General features: G+C 40.4%; 1 protein-coding gene across 1 annotated transcript in view; it reads right to left on the bottom strand.

The window, feature by feature from the left end:
• Nucleotides 1–808: 808 nt before the first annotated feature.
• The window catches only part of IRS1 (insulin receptor substrate 1), a 71944-nt gene continuing 62498 nt past the window's right edge, over nucleotides 809–10254 (bottom strand). The window contains exon 3 of the mRNA XM_040566927.1: nucleotides 809–1720. The gene's annotated coding sequence lies outside the window, so the exon portion shown is untranslated. The remainder of the gene's footprint in view (nucleotides 1721–10254) is intronic.

Here is a 10254-nt window from a genome sequence, read left to right as displayed (position 1 = left end):
GCTGGTGCATTGAGTGCCTGACTTTTTGTGGTAACAAAAATCCTGTTGAATGTGCCCTGGTCCATAGGGTTGCTTCGCAGAAGCAAGAAGGACGACCAACAGGGACCTGACATGGCTTCATGTTCAGTTATCACTTCAACAACATTTTGCTTTGAGATCCAGGATCTCAACATTTCTCCAGTCCCCAGAAGAATTACAGCTCCGCAAAAGCTACACGCAAAAGAATTTCATATGCATAGACCCAGAGTAAAGCACAGGAGAAGTCGCAGAAGAATTCTTCCTCATTCTTCCTCTTGCACCGAATTCCAGACAATCATCTGGGCTGTTCTGCAAAAATCTCATGCTGAAGTCTTGCTGTGGCTTCCAGTGGTTTCACTTGCTGAAAATTCTCCTACCGACTTAAGTGGAAGGAGGACTGTATCCTGAAGATTCCCCAGAAAACTGAAATAAGAATTTTGGTGAAATATTCAAGGAAGCGTACTCCCTGCTACACCTAATTACAATATACTTTTTTTTATTCTTAAACTGTGGTGATCCACAGCTGTTCTTAAAAACACAGTGGCAACATCAAAGAAAGCTGGTAGGACAATCTGAAACATGTGAGACAGCTCACCAAGAAAAACAAGCAAACAAACAAACTACAGCAGATAAAACAGTATCTAGTTTATTACATATAGAAAGAGATTTCCAGAATTTACAAACACCCACATTTTCATTCCAGGGAAAGAGTTAATTTGAAAAGTTCACCCTTTTTTTGTGTTCATTTTGTTTTGTGGTTTTCTGTTGGTTGTTTTTTTTCTTTTCTTTTCTTTACAATATATACAATGGAAGACTTTGATTTCTTTTTTTTTTTCTGATTTTTTTTGTCAGTTCCTGTGCAATTGATGAACTCAAGTTGACACTTGTAAATACCATGTACAGTAAATTTTGTCTTCATTGTAGTTAATACAGACTATTATTTTACAAGGAGTACAAAATTACTTTTCTTTTGGAAAGAACTCAACTCAACATCAGGGTTATCTTACAACTGATAGTATCAGTAAATATGACTGTACAATCAAGGCCCAGGGACCAATGACTCGTATTATATTATTTTCTGAATTACAATCTTAAAACAAGAATAGTACCCTAACTCTATTCTTAGAAGCCTTGTTTTAAGCAGGTTTCCCACTCTGTTTACAACAGAATATAGTATACCTCAGTTCCACATCAAAAAAGATGTGCTGTAGGAAAAGTTACATTTTAATTAAAAAAGTACATGTATAAATCAAAACCTATGTTAAATATTTAATACTCTTCAACCAACATTAAGTTTTGTATGTAATAATTTACAATGATGATTTGTCATACAGGTTTTCAGCAGCAAATGAAGTTGTGTAAATGTGCTAGTAAAATACCCATTCTCACCATGACATAGTGGTGGGCACATCAGTTCATTGTGGCCAGCTAAGTCCTTATGGTAGAGGATGAAGTAAGAGAGACTCATTGTCCAGGTGTCACAGTGCTTCTGCTTGGCACAACACAGGATGTGCAGCTCAGTCAACTAACTCCTGAGGTTTGTGTAAAGTAAACAAACTGAACTGGATGCATCGTACCCATTTACAGAGGAAGAGGAGGAGGAGGAGGAGGTGAGGTCCTAGTTGTGATAACATGAAACATTTAGAGTCTTGATACCCATGAGTTAAAAGAAGGATTTGCTGAGGTTGTATAGGTCATCAATCTGAAATGGAAAGAAAAAGAAAATTAGCATCATGGGCACTTAAAAAATGTTGCTGCAATCATCACACTACCCGTGCCATCCTCCATTGTTGTTTTTTTTGCCTGTTTTGTTTAAAGCATTATCATCCAAACTGAAAACATTAGCACCTTGAAAAATGATGGCATTCACATTTGAACTGTACTGGAGCATCTGAATCCCCAAAAGCATTTCAAACAGATGTTGGCGATAAAATTCCAAGCAGTCAGAAATACACGTAGAATTTGCAAGAGATTCACCTAAGCAGAAACAATTTAAGTGTCTATAATGATTAACCCCGACAAACTCCTATGACAAAAAAAAACACACCTCAAACCGTTAGCCTGCTGCTGGCATTTTTACCCACTACAAGATCTGGGCCTCCTTGTAGGGCTTCCTGGCCACCCACAAATGCCACGATTTGCATCCACACGATGGAGCGGGGCTCTCTGTGCCCTTCCGTCTCGCATCCCGCTGGGAACCCCAGGGCAGACCCTTCAGCCCCTGGCAGGTAGCGGTTCCCCTGCTGGAGGAACCAGGGCTGGAGTTGCACGGGGGGCACCCCACAGCGCCCATCAGCAGCCAGCCCCCTCCCAGCCCTCAGACCGCAGCGCGCACAAGCCCAGACCGTCCCTCCTCGCCTGCAGCCATACGCAGCCGTACCCACTGGGGCCTGAGTAACACCCCTGTGAAATGAATACTATTTTTGTTTGAGCTGGGGTTAGAGGACTGCCGCCATTTACATTTGGGGAGTTTCACATAGAAACTGATGAAGCAAGACTTAGATTTTACATAAACGTGTGTCTATTTCTATATTTAATATTAACTATGCTCCTGAAAAGATATGTAAATAGCGTATTTTCCTCAGTACAAATAAAGGCTTCCCATAGACACGTTGAAGTATAAAACTGAAAAGACCTCCTGTCCTATATTCTTTAATTGCCCAAGAAACAGAATTTACTTTGTGTGGCCCTTCAAGTGAAAGGAAAGCCTATCCTTGCAAGTGATGTGTGGTATGCTGTGAAAACTCCCCAGAGAATTATCTCACAGATCTCTTATTTACTTTCAACTTTCTTCTGCACTCATGTTGCGATCTACTGGAATGTTCCTACCAGGATATCTATATACAGCTTCGCAGAGCGTTGCAGCTTTCAGCTATGCTGCACCTAAAATTAGCCAGTAATGCCATACTGCATTAATAAAGACTAACGACAAAGAAGAAATGATTTAAATTAAATTGAGGAGTGATGTGTGCATGGAAGCGTGCGTTTCACACCCAGCTGGGGCCCAGCAGCGCTGCAGGAAGAGTTTGGTGACCACCAGCAGGGCCTCAGCCTGACCCTGCATGGACAGGGCAAGACGAAGGAGACAGGTGCTCACCTCATTGGAGCTTATTGTATTAAAGGAATTTTAAATATAAAAGTAATAATTTGCAGTGTCACGATTAACTATCACATCTCTTAACTAGCATTCAGGTAATCTCAACTGAAATATATAATCTAGAAAACAAAATGGTTTATCCAATTCAATTCCTCACCCTTTCAGTCCATGTAGTCGAAGTGCTACTCACAGACGAGTGGGTAGCATTGCTGGATTGAGAAGTCAGAAAAGCAAAGGAAGAAAGAATAACAAGTCTATCCAAAAAAGAAAACACTTCCTAGAGGAATTCACTAAGAAAATAGTACTGAGGATAATCACAGTTACAGCAACCCAGACACTCACATATTGAAGTCCTGAGCACCTGTCAAAGGAATAGAAAAAAACAAAACAAAACAAAACCCAGCAGGCTGAAATATCTGGGAGTTTGAGACTTGGGATGACGAAACAGAGTCATGCAGGGTGTGAACAGGAATGCGTTGTGTTTCATCCAAACTTCAGCTGCAGGTGTGACAAGGGCATGGACCCTGTCTTCAACCTCGTTATTGCACCTCCATCCGGTATCTTCAGTACAACATGGAAACCTACTTGTCACCCCCTCAACAAAATAAGTTGGTTGTTGTTGTTGAAGTATCAAGCAGGAAAAAGAAACTATTGCAAGTTAATTGGAAAGTATTACCAGATCAAAACTCAGCCTCCATCAGTTGTTTTAGTCAGTAATGATATTCTAGTCCACAAGTGTCAGTGATCTTGTAAGAACTAGCATCATTAAGGAATACTCTTTAGAAGTTGTTTTAAAGAATTCCTATTGCTTTCCAAGGTCTAGAAGTCCATTTAAAAACTACTTATTGTTTTGGCCTAACCAGAACCCCCACCACCTTTAGAACTTTAATTAAACAAACAAACAAAAAACAATCCAAAGCTATTCCAGTTCTTGGGGTGGTAATGCACATGTTTAAAACCTGCTACACATTTTCTACGATTTCAGAAAAACAAGTTATGCTGGAGAAGGAGAAATTTTCTTCTGATTTTGTGAGGGGAAAAAATGAGACTGTATGTTATGGACCCTCTGAGACTACTGATTGCAATTATTTGCTTTCAACTCCCCAATTCCTTTTACGAATCTCTTTCCCAAAACAAGAACTGTGCCCCCGAGAACAACAACGCCTGCTACTACCACGATTTATCTAAATGCCCCAAATGCCCAGAAAGCAGCCCTTCTGAGAGCGATGGGTCACTGGAAACTGCCAACCTGTAGGGCTTTGATCCAGGGAATTCTCACTTGTGCACAACTTCTAGCAAAAAACCCCGTCCTCACTTTTAGAGTACAAATGCTCTTTGTTAGACTCAAAGGAATAGTTCTTAATTTTTTGGCATAATCTTCTCTCCTCAGTGAACGATTACAGTATGTTTCAAGGAGAAAGCACCTTCTACAGCGCTGAAGTCATCAGCTGGATACCCCATTGTTTCTTATCAACAGCCATCAGCATTTCCTTAACAACATATGAAAACAGTGCGGAAGACAAGTGTTTTAATAGAGAGCACAACGACTACAGTGAGCTGAGGTAAGGATCATTAAAACCACTGACATCACCGTTGGCAAGCACAGAGAAGGGAAAACCTGTGTTTAATCTATTTCCTATTCACCACAAGCTTTAGCTGGAGTCCCCAATAATGCACTTTGTGGTTGACTTTATGGAAAAGATTAGTGATGCAAGAAAAATGTACTGAAACAACCAAGCATCTTTAAAAGTTACTATAAGGTACCTCTGACAAGTAGTCTCTGCTCAACATCTGTTACAACACACACGCAGATAACACTAACGCACGTTCCAGCTGGCAGCAATTTCAGCTCCAATCTATTAGTCCAGGCAGGATACAACACAACCAACTGGAGTTCCTATTACAGCACAAGGCCCATTCTTAAATCCAGTAACTAAAAATAAGTCGATACCGCATTTTATTTCCATTATGGGGGAGCTGGCGAGGCATACCTAAAGTTCAAATTCTCAAAGAGCAGAGTGTCTAGACAATTTACCAATATATCTTTCCTGAAGTTAACTGAATTTTCATACATAAAGTAGGTGCACTGTTAAAATATACTCACAGTGCAATCCTTACTCCCCCCTTACAATCCACCCTTGTTAGAAGGTACCCAAAGACCAAGCGTTTCAACAGATGCAAAAACTCAAGTGAACCTCAAGCAAAAGACTTCAGTCACCAGTTAAAGCTTCTATGTATTACTAAGGGCCAACAGTGCGTCCTACCCCAAAAACACCGATAGAAACGTCCTTCCACGGGGTCATTCCATTGCAAAAGAAGATAATGTGCAGTAGCTGTTGAAGTTCTGTGATCAATGTGGCAAATAAATGCAACTACTTCATCAGGGATGAACATACTGGGGCAAAGCACAGCTCCCAAACGCCCAAGCTGCTCAGTACCCTGTGACAGCTGGACATCCGTGGGACACAATGCTGACAGCAATGGGAAACAGCTCTGAAGGTATCCCTAAAGGCAACAGAGCCAGGGGAATTAAAAGATCACCCCTGACTGAAGAAACAGTAGATTTTTCTACATCTGCTGCAGGAAGATCATGTCCCAATCCTGCTATCAGCCTTGCTAAACCAAACATATTCTCCAAAAACGTTCCTGTCCCACCAGCATCTTATTTGAAACAACGAACAAGGAACAAATGCATTTGTTGTTTACTTTAGGATTGTACAATGCATCTTATTCTGTATAGATTAAAGAGGGCTTTAGTACATAATGAACCCATCTACCTAATACAAAAATAAAAAGGTCGTGAACAAAAAGTCAAAATTAAATAGATAGCTATCATGAAAATACACCAAAAGACTTGTGCAGAACTTCACAAGCCCCAGTCAGCACCTGACCTGGGCACCTGTGATCTGCCCAGGTAACGAAGTGTCTTTAGAAGTCTGACACAAGGTAAATGTGTTAAATAGTGCTGAAGAACTCGGTTACAGCTCTTGGTGACTTTTGCATGAGCCATCGTGTACTTATAATGAATTGGCACAGGTCTACTTAAAAGCTGAATTTGTCCATGTCTTTGTGTTCGCCACACTCATTATCATAAGTAGTGTCTGTTTACATTTTTCTTGGCATTACTAACGTGCACACAGATATGGGAAGTATCCCATTCGGATAAATTAAAAACATCAACCAAAACTTAAACTAGCTCAAATAACTTCTTTTCAAAGAGATGCATACATACGGTACAATTTTCCCAATCTCACACAGACCTTGAAAGAGTAAAGGAATGCAAGAAGAAACAATGGTTGCTCTAGTATGTTAATTGCAGTCTGAGTACTAACAAAAGGAATTCAAAATAGAACTAAACAAGGTAATTACAACATTGCTATTTAACTTGACAGGCTATAATCTACATTTAATAAGCCTAGACAAGCTTTTCTTCATTGTACCCCAAAATGCCTATTTCAGCTTTCTTGTGATCATCATAAATAGGGAATTACTGATGATTTGGTTTCACCAAGTCCTTTCCTACCAGACTGAGTAATTAGATCTGGTGTTTTCATCCCCTTTTTCTTCTTCATATAGGTAATCATTTACTGATGGAGACACCTCAAGACAAGTAATAGGTTGTACAGTCTTTCTGCTACGAACTCAGACAAAATTTACACCTATCACATACAACACGGGGAAAAAGCCATCTTCCCCACAAGGGAAGCATCTTCTCTGTAACCCGGAACGAGATGGCAGGAATAAACAAAACTAAATGACTTTTAAAATAAGATGAAGAACAGAACAACATTCTCACACTTATGAAGCTCATACTCCTGTTTCCTGTGTTGTGAGTGTAATGGGAAAACACCAACTAAGCCATGGACATTCTTTGGGCGAGCTTCTGCCCAGCAAAGAGCTTGTACATCTAATTTCAACTTCACAGCACGTCAACCTGACTTACACTCACTCAAGACAAAACTAAAGTCTTCACTGAAGTCAGCAAGAAAGGCTGCTGCCACAAGCAGGAAACCAAAGACCGACTGCCAGCGAACATCTAGCACAGGAGAGAGTGACATCATTAGAGGTCAGATTTGTCCTTTTCCACCTGTAAGGAGCAGGAAACAAGCCAGCTGTCTGCCCTGGTATGTAGATACTGGAAATAGTAATTCACCACAGAAAAACTGTTTAATGCATCCCCTGCTCTATTATGCCAAATCAGCAGCAGTTACAAGGTTGAACAAAACTGAGTTAATTGAATTTCTGATTAAATATCTTTTCAATTATGGGGAAAAAAATGTATTGAGTTTTTGTTTTTCTTAAAAGAAACAAGATACGACTGGGTTTAAAAAGAAAGACCTTTAATTCTATCAATAGACTCTGTTTAATAAATAAATGCTGCAACTTTCCTTGCTGTGATGCAGCTGAGCATTAAAACAAGAGAACCGCCCAGCAGTTACAAGTTACAAACCAAACAGATGCAGCCCTAGATTCAGGTTGTTTTTTTTTCTTCTTTATGATGAAATGGAAAACATGAAAAAAGTATCTCTCATGAAAAAGTGCTACATTGTAAGTGGGATTATCATGTTTTTTCTTCCAATTTTCTAAGGACAGAAGGTCTGGATCTTTCCCCTTCCTTTGCTAATAGTCCAGGCTGAGCCCAGCTTACATAGAGAAATTCCTTCTGTTTCAGGACTGAAAATAATAATGTTACTAGTGCAGTGTTTATGGCTGTATCCTTGAAAGAGAAAACCACTGCTCAGTGTTTATCTTTATTAAAAAATATAACTATATATCAACCACGTTAACAAGTAGCATTCAAAAACACATCTTCATTCTGCATTTTGTTTCTCAAAGGAGCTTTCTTAGTGGAGATTTTTTATTTTACTTATTACATTTATGGTAATTTGGAATTCAGTAAAACTCAGCAACCCTGGGAACCATTACAACTGCTCCATCCCTATGGGGAAGCAGATGATCAATGCACTTTTAGATGCACTCACACACCCTCAACTTGCTACCAATTTAAATACACACAATTAAATTTGACCAACTTGAGTGCATGGAAACTGTGCTCATACTATATCAAAGAAATTACATCAGCAGTAGAGCTGAGCAACTCCTAACACCCCGTGTAGCTTCCAGAGCATTAGAATACAACTCAGCCACAGAATCCTGTTCGTTATCTTCCTGTGAACTTGTATTTCACTTGCCTTTCTGCGCTGTGGTCTATTTCCCCATTCCTGCAGCCAGCATTGCCACTTCTCCTCCCTGCTTTTCTCTCCCTATCTTATTAAAAAAATAAAGCAACAACAAGACCCTGCATAATTAGTCCCATCTACCTTGAAATTATTTTTGTGACACACACTAAATTGTAAGAGTTCCACCTTAATGCAAGGTTTTGCACCATTCGCCTTAGCTGGAGCCATTTCCTCCCAATGGACAGTAAGGGGAACAAGACGGAAGAAAAATGGCATTTAAAAGGAAGACATACAGAAGCCCCGTGGGGGATAACCTGGCCAGCTGACCTTCCCTTTGAAATTTTGCCAGTGCAAATTAAGTAGCTAGTCTGCAGCACTTCTGGCAGCAGCGTGGGAAGGAAGTTCGGCAGTGACTTTGGATGAAACACTTCCTCAATTCCCAACAACAGCACATTAAATATCAAAAAGCATAATAATGATAATAAGGAGGTGCTGGAAAACACATTCTCAAAAACAAGCCAAGAGAGCACAGGAGGGGATTTGCAGAAATGAATTGCGATGAAGTAGAAAAAATGTAACAAGAAGTTCAGAAAGCTAAAGCAGATGCAAAGCACACGTTATTTTGACACCATTTGCCGTGACTTAATACAAAAGCTGTAACAGAAACAGCAGTTAAAAACAAATAGAGGTAGTGCTTTGTTAAAAGACAAGGAGAAGGCCTTCGGTAAGTGACAAAAAGCCCCAGTCAAGATTGTTATAACTTGAAGCTGCACTAGAAGATGATTTAACCATAGTAATCCGTACTCATCTGAGCTGACCTCCCCAGTGCCTCGTGAGCGGGTGCAGCCGTGCTCGGGAGGCTGTGGGACCCCTGCTCCCCCTCCATCAGCTGCTCACCACACCTGTTTCCAGCCCTAAGATGTTTCCAGCAGTGTTGGTGACAACTGGATCACAAATAGCTGCCGTCTGTGGACTTGATGTCTTCATCTTGCAAGGTGAACGGCACATATACAACAAACCTGGGCTTCAGGACAGCACGAGGGCAGCCTTCTGGTTAGATCAGGCTAGAGTCGCCAGAGACCTACCTCCTCTCTCACTGCCACACACGGCTGTAACGGTGCATCCATGCAGTATTTTCCCCTTCTCAGAACTTCAAACCTGGTGTTCAGAATCCTTTGGCACTTAAGCCGACAACTGAAATCCAAGGCACCAGCCAATTCTACCCTATTCATACTACACAGTCTTAAACAACAAGAACGCATATGCACAGGGCAGGGACAAAGTTATCAGTGCTTAAAAAATGACATAGCATTTGAGATTTTCCTGACTATATATTGCCAAGCATTATTCTACATTAGATCAGATTTGTAAAATTAAGAAAACTCTACATGCAAATAAATAAAAAATAATAATAATAATAATAAAATAAAATAGGAAAAGGAAACAAAATTCCAACACAAGAATGTTTTTTTTTACTCACAGAACATGAGTTCCACCCTTCTACTCGCACTGATTTTGTGATGAAGATATTCTGGGCTGCAACGGGATTAACCTTAAAAATAATGCTGAGCACTTCAGTGAGGTCTGAGGTAGCTCGTGGCTCAGCTACCCACTGTACCATTTGAACACTGAAATGGTTGTTCGTATATAGATGAGGTTTTCAAAACAATTGTCATCCAGCTTATTTTCAGAAACCATGGTAACAAGAAAGGAGTAAACAGAGGGTGATGATAGGGCACAAAGGCAACGTAATGGATTCCAAACAAGGGGCTACCTCAAGCTGGAAGTCCATGGGCAGAGGAAGCAGCACCTGGCAGGCTCTCCAGGCACCTATTTGGATACAGCTGTGAGTTAAATCCAAAGGACAAACACCGATCAGAGAAATCAAGTAAGTCCTTTACTGCTGTTTCTTTAGAGCTCCACTCTGTGAAATCCTAAAAGCCTGAACGCCTGCCAATA

Source organism: Cygnus olor, chromosome 9, assembly GCF_009769625.2.
Source record: "Cygnus olor isolate bCygOlo1 chromosome 9, bCygOlo1.pri.v2, whole genome shotgun sequence".
Lineage (NCBI taxonomy): Eukaryota > Metazoa > Chordata > Aves > Anseriformes > Anatidae > Cygnus > Cygnus olor.
This window is presented reverse-complemented; position numbering and strand designations above follow the sequence as displayed.